The 6,048-nt window shown below is 29.4% G+C and overlaps 1 long non-coding RNA gene across 1 annotated transcript; it reads left to right on the forward strand.

Annotated features, from left to right (window-relative positions):
* Positions 1-2,141, forward strand: LOC125590270. The gene is made up of 2 exons (XR_007326601.1): positions 1-55; positions 125-2,141. It is a non-coding gene; the product is annotated as an uncharacterized LOC125590270 (long non-coding RNA).
* Positions 2,142-6,048: the final 3,907 nt, after the last annotated feature.

Raw genomic sequence — 6,048 nt, forward strand, 5'->3', positions numbered from 1 at the left:
GTTGAATGAATATCATTGAATAAAGAAAATGTCGATGCTCCTGAAGATTTGGAGGGTACTTTATATTTCTTTCTCTGATAATTCTAGCGACATAAATTTGAACCTTACAGAGGGTATAATGCAGAGCATCCTAATGATGAGGAAGAGGTGGAGGGAATTGATCTGCACCAGCAACGTTACCCGTGGGAGGGAAGTGACATGGATTACTTATACGACGAGGTAAGCATATCATTAGATGGTTTGCGGTCCATCTTTGAGAGCCGTCGATTGTAAGTGTCTATCGTTTTGAAGTTGTACGACACTAAGATGTAAAGAATTACTAATCACGATTACCTTACTAGCAGAGTTCTTTTGCACAGCTATTGTCAATGGAATTAACACTGGAAATTGATGGTGCTATATTTCATGTTCCAAATGCTAACGCAAGCTCCAATGTTGATTCTCAGCTTTAACATGCCAAAATCACAATGCAGTGGGTGTTGTAAAGTAATTCAGTAGGCACAAATGTTCAGTTGAAAAAAATTCTAAACTGTATTTATGCATCAAACTTATCATCCGTAACATAATAATATGCTTTTTCTGTGCTAGGAACCGTTTGTAAATAAATGTCTCGGATGTATATGACTGCTTAGTTTGTTGCTTTTGACAGTGAAATCACTAAACTTGCAATGTGTCAGGACAGCAAAAGCATCTCAGCTGATGGTTAACTTTACAATTTCGTTGGTTTCTTTTTCATATTATGTTGGATGGATTATTTTAGCTAACAAATATCGCAACAGAGCGCTGACAATAACTCTAATAGATTTATATATACATTTAGAATTAAAAGTTTGGTGAGAACAGGAACAAGTACTTCTGTCACGCTATTGAACAGTTATACGCCATTTCAAGAGAATTGATTTCTTATATTTCTCATAATCAGTAAGATTTTAACTGTTTTGTCTACTTTGCATTCATACTTCATTCTCCATCTAACTTCTCGGTGCTACTATATAATGATCAAGTCATTTTCTGCACAAATAGGCAAGTGGGGATGTTACGTTGGGTGCTTGGTTTATTTGGCTTGGCTATACAAAGTCTGTTGTGACTCTAAAACTTTTACCTCATTTAACATTGATTCTGGTTCTTGGATGAATTGCAGATTGTGAATGAAAGGCACAAGCAGGAAACATATGTGTAGCTGCGTTCGACTCGACATGTAGCGGTATCTGCAGATCCGCTGATCCCATTGTGGAGGTTAACATGCAATGTGTTGACCTGGAAATCATTATTTGAAAGCTACATTTCGAGGCATTTCCTCAACATATAAATAGACCATAGACAGAGTTTGATATTTATAATACTCAGTGATCATGGAGTCTGCAGAAAACAGTTCTTTTGCATATTCTATATGGAACCAAGAGATATGTCCTTTATTTGATGATTGTATTATGATAGCTACTAACATAGGAGATGACTAGAGAAAGAGAAATGAGTATGAAAATCTTATATGGGTAGCTTTTGTAAACACATTTGGGTTTATTAACAGTTGTGACAAGCAATTATGTTTATAGTAAAGGAAACCCGCCGCAGCGTCAATAACAAATGCGCCTGTTTTTTGGTTGTTTGGGATTGAAATAGCTTATGGGTTTTCTGAATCAATATAATTGATTTGACTAAAGCTATCTTGGATGACAAAAAGAAGGATTGCAAGTTTAATAACTTCTACTTTAAACTTTAATTTCAACTAAATTATAATCAATCTTTTATCCATATCATCTTAGTTATAATCGTAAGGATTTATTAGAATAAATAAATAGTTTCAACAATATTTAATATGTGATTTAATAAACAAAAGAACATGTAGGATTTTTAGGATTTAAAGAGATTGGAGACAATAGTTAATGAATATGAAAAGAATACGAAGCAGATGATGAAAAATGATTCAAGCAAATTAGTGGCAACACAGAGCTAAGGGAGATAAAAATATCAATCAATAAAGAATAAAAGAAGAATGAGCAGGGTTAAGTTATTACACAAGCCAAAACTAAGACAAATCAAACGACAGAACGTGAAAACAAATGTAAACAAGACAAAAGGAGATGATGAAGATAAAATGCATTGAAAAACTGAATGCTAGATTAGTAAGCAAGAGACAAAAATAGATTAGAATGCAAAAACTCCGCGCCTTGGTGCGGGTAACAATCCCTAGTATACATAAAGTCACAAACTAAACTCGAGCAAAACAATACTCCGTTCCTAAAAGTAGGATGTTTTACAGAATTTTGATGTTCCAATTTATAAAATGTTTTTATTTTTCTAGGTAACTTTTACTTTATTAAAAATTGTGTACCCAATCATATTTTAATAGTCTATTTTGTAATTGGTTGAATACCATTAATTTATAGTTTTAATGATATTTTCTAGACAAAAAATAGTTTTCTTAATATGTGTGTTTCTACCTAAACATCTTATATTTATGAACTGAGGGAGTATTACTTTAAAATGTCATATAGACCAGCAGCTTATAAATTGATTTGAATTTATTAAACATAGCAAAAGTTAGTGATGTTTATACCAAAAAACATACTCCTGTTTCTGAATATAGGATGTTTAGTTAAAAACACACATATTAAAAAAAATTAATTTTTGTCTAAAAAACAATTTTAAAACTATAAATTAATGATATTCAACCAATTACAAAATAGATTATTAAATATGATTGGTTGCACGGTTTTTAATAAAAATAAAAATTACCTAGAAAAATGAAAACATTTTATATATTGAAACATTACAATTCTTTAAAACATCATACATTTAGGTTTGCTGCCTGACTATAGAAACGTAACGATGAAATTAGTTGATAACAGTATAAATTAGGTAGCAGATGATCAAATTTAGAATATCTTCAAGCTACCGACAGTTATTGTTAGGCAACCAAGTTCAGTAATTGGAGAAAAGATAATTCGCTAATCATGATTAAGCACATGACTATCACTTTTGTTTCACTCCTCGTGAAAACCGGATGAGTCAAATCATGAGAACATTCATTATAGAAAAAAAACAGAGTAATATAACGTGGACTGTTTATTGATAATCAAGACAATACATTTGTTTAGCTTCAGATCATTTGTTTATGTTCCATAGTCCACGTTTCTACAGCTGGTGATGTGTGAAGTTGCTTTAGTTCTCTTTCCAGATAAAATGAGTCTAGGACATATGCAGATAATGACATATGTATGTATGTACATGGTCACGAAAGAAAGATAAGGGACAAAGTAGGTGTCACGAGCGATACAACGAGCCTAAGGTCGTCTTAAGATATGATTAATCTTAAAATCAAACCAACATTTACTTCTCCTTTTCATATTAGGTTCTACCATTTTCTGTCGATAAGATGCATATCGTCCGAGTTCATGAAGACATGAACATTACATCTTCCACAGGACCACAAGTACTTTGTTTTCAAAACTCACGTAAAAAGTTAACAGCACGGGATCTATGCGTTTAAGAAATGAATTTAGTATCGTATAAATATAAACAGGGGAAATGTAAAACCAAACCATATTATAATTTCATTGACTTATCTAAACCTAGGTGTTTTATTATTCAATGCATTTATAATCACCAGAAGTGGTTGAAATCATAGTGAGGAGAATCAACATTAGTTTCCCAATTTTGTAAACCAGTTGAGCACCTTCGCATAAGCAGCTTAATTTAAAGCGTTTCTTATAAAAAACATGTTACTATTATTTTCTAATAAAGTATGGGTGACAAAAATTATATTTTATTGTTATAAAAAAGAAGAAATCTGAAATTCAATCTTATTAATGATAATTATACAAAACCCAAAAACCAACCAATTCAAATATACTATTCAGAACCCTAGAGAAACTAAAAAATGGAGATGTAGTTAGTTACTTACACTAACATGAGAGTATTCGACACCCATTTGCATAGAGAGTTAGAAGAAAAAGGCAACCGAGCAAGGCATATTATAACATGGGTAAAGCGAAATATGTCGTGTAAAAGCTTGAAATCCTTAAAGTTCCATTTCACCAAATTATATATATATATATATATATATAGATTTGTGTGTTATAAGAAAATGTTATAAAGTTATCAAAACATATCTAGTAATTTACTCAAAACATATCCGCTCACTAGTAACAAAAGTAATTTAAGTACCGTTGAAGAAAAAGGTCTAGTGATAGTTTCTTGGAAAAATTGTTTTTGGATAACTATGTCTTATTAAGCTAATTTCTTTTATTTTTGTACCTTTTTTCCTCTAAATCCTTTAGTATTTTTTAAAATAAATCAAATAAATAGTTTTACAAACAACTTTTTTTAAATAGTAACTACTCATGAAATATGTATATCAACTTATTGGTATTTTTTTCCAGTTCTAAAAATGTTTAAATTATAATTTCATATTTTGTTCTACAAAAAGTAGAATTGACATTCTACACAATAGAAAATGTAATCCAATTTTTTCATTGAATCTAATATGTTTAGAATACGTGATTTACGTAAATAATAGTAATCTAAAAATATTTGGAAAACACATTACGCGCTTAACCTATCGTTTTAAAATCTGTAGAAATCGAAATCTACACATTACTATAAATCTAAAATATGTAGAAATCGGAAAATACACATTACTATAAATCTAAAACTAATAGAAATCGATTTCAAACATGTTTACTGTATTCTACTATATGTACAATACAAATTCTACGGATAAAGATAATCAGTTCCAAAAATATGGGAAAAAAATATTTGGAAATATTCAGTTTCCTTATATTTATTAAATCGATTTAAAAAAAAATCATGATTTATAAAATCAATTTTTAAATTAAAAAAATTAAAACATCGATTTGGAAACTTCTTCTCACGCCATCTTCTTCTCCCCTTTGTTCTTCGAGGAGAAGAGAAAATTGGGTTTGATATTAGAAATCGAGTTTTAAGAGTTCAACTCGAATTTGTTCGGTTCAAATTGATTTGGAAGACTTACCTGGGCACCGATTCGAAGAAACGACCGATCGATCAAAGTGGGATCGAGCTTCTGTGATCGACTGACCTGGGCTTGGTCGATCAGTATATGCTCCACATATTTTCGTTGTTCTGGATATATTTATCAGGATCGACCGGTTCAGATCGAACGGATCGATTGATCCCTTTGAGAAAAAAAACTTCTAACTTTAGTTTTTTTTGGGGATTTTTAATATATTTTTTAATTATTTTAATTAAAAAATATATTTTAATATTTACCAATTGTTTTATTAATTGTAATTTCGATTTTTTAATTGAAATTAAGGGCAATATTGCCATTTTGAAAATAGTTAGACTAATATGACATAAAATATATGAGATTAGCCTAATATAACATAGTTATCCTTTTTTTGGCCAAAAAAAATATTTCACTAGTTTCTTTAATCCTGAAAGAGCTCAACATTATCACCCAAATTTTGAAGATTGTTATGTAAAAGGATGTGGTGATCCCTTGTTTTTCTGTTCCTCCTAAAAGATGTTATGTTTATTTCATACGAGTTCGGTTTATAAATAATGCTTTTAGAGCATCTCCAAAAGAGATTCTATAACTTCAAATATAGAACTTTTTGCTCTTCAAAATGGAATTTCAAAACTTCAAATTTAGAGTTTTAAAGAATGAAGTTTCACTACCCAAAACTCTAAATTTGAAGTTTCATCTTTTTATTTGTATTTTGGTCCTTATAATTAATTACACATCACATTTATGATTTTCAAGTATTTTCACATTTATCGTTTTATTCTTTAAAACTTTTATATATCATAAATATTTCAAATTTATTTTAATGAATTCAAATTTTACACATAAAATTAAATAAAAAAATTAAATAAGATTTATAATATTGAAAGCTAGAATTAGACAACAAAAATATTACAAAAGAAACTTAATAAAAAACTTTTTAAAAAGATACATGAAGACATAATTATTGCACAAATTTAAATTAATTATTTTTGTATACTATTAATTAATTTGATAGCTAATTTAATAAAATGTATGATATGTGTTTTGATGGATCAACC

This window comes from Brassica napus, chromosome C7 (assembly GCF_020379485.1).
Source record: "Brassica napus cultivar Da-Ae chromosome C7, Da-Ae, whole genome shotgun sequence".
Lineage (NCBI taxonomy): Eukaryota > Viridiplantae > Streptophyta > Magnoliopsida > Brassicales > Brassicaceae > Brassica > Brassica napus.